Source organism: Syngnathus acus, chromosome 3 (assembly GCF_901709675.1).
Source record: "Syngnathus acus chromosome 3, fSynAcu1.2, whole genome shotgun sequence".
In the NCBI taxonomy this organism is placed as follows: Eukaryota; Metazoa; Chordata; class Actinopteri; order Syngnathiformes; family Syngnathidae; genus Syngnathus; species Syngnathus acus.
The window spans coordinates 6,500,121-6,501,011 of record NC_051089.1 but is presented as its reverse complement, the minus strand read 5'-3'; positions in this window follow the sequence as shown (position 1 = coordinate 6,501,011).

Sequence of the window (891 nt, the reverse complement as noted above, 5' to 3'; positions counted from 1 at the left end):
GATTATTTTGTGTCATTCTGTTTATTTTTATTGCGCACTGTGGCAGTTTCATGATTCATGAAGAACTGGTAAGAGGAGCAATCACAGTAATTGTATGACACATGCTCATGTGCCTTTGAATCATTGAACAATTTTTTACTTGTTTTCTATTGTTTATTTCCATTGTGCGTTGTGGCATTTATGATGGATAGCTGGTGAGAGGAGCGATCAACATCAATCATATGAACTGGATTTTGGGAGTCAAGTGAGCCCGAGCACGGTTCAAATAGCTAAGTGTGAGTACATCCTAAGGCCTTACGTCTTTTCAGTCATCTACTAGAACATTCAGAAATGTTACCAACCCGTAAGATGTGATATTGAATTGATAGTTAATCTCTCCTGGACCTGACGTGTTGTTGAACACACGTCCGAAATACTTGCTTGAACTGCTCTTAAAGGCACAGAACTTTCTACCAATCAAAACCAGCAAAGGGGCCGTTTAAGCCTTCATGAACCTCATTGGTCAGTATTCCAAACAAATGAACAAAGATGCTGTTTCTCATCTTGGACTTTCCAATAGGTAATTAGTTGGTTTTTTTTTGAGTATATTCTTTCTTTTTTTTTATTTTTATTTTTTTTTACCTCTGAAATCAATTTTTATCCACCATGGTCTCTATTTTCCTAAAAGAGACACACAGGGTACATGACTGGATTCATTAACAAATGACTTTTTTGGGTATTATTTTCAAATGACCGAGTTGGAAATATAACAAGATTTATACATACAGTACTTTTTTTGTTGTTCTTGTTGAATTATTAAAAAAAAAAAAAAAGTATTGGCCAAAATGTTTGATTGGAATCAGAAGTTTGGAAGTGATGCCAGCTCTTAATGAGGTGCGAGTGTTTGCAGCA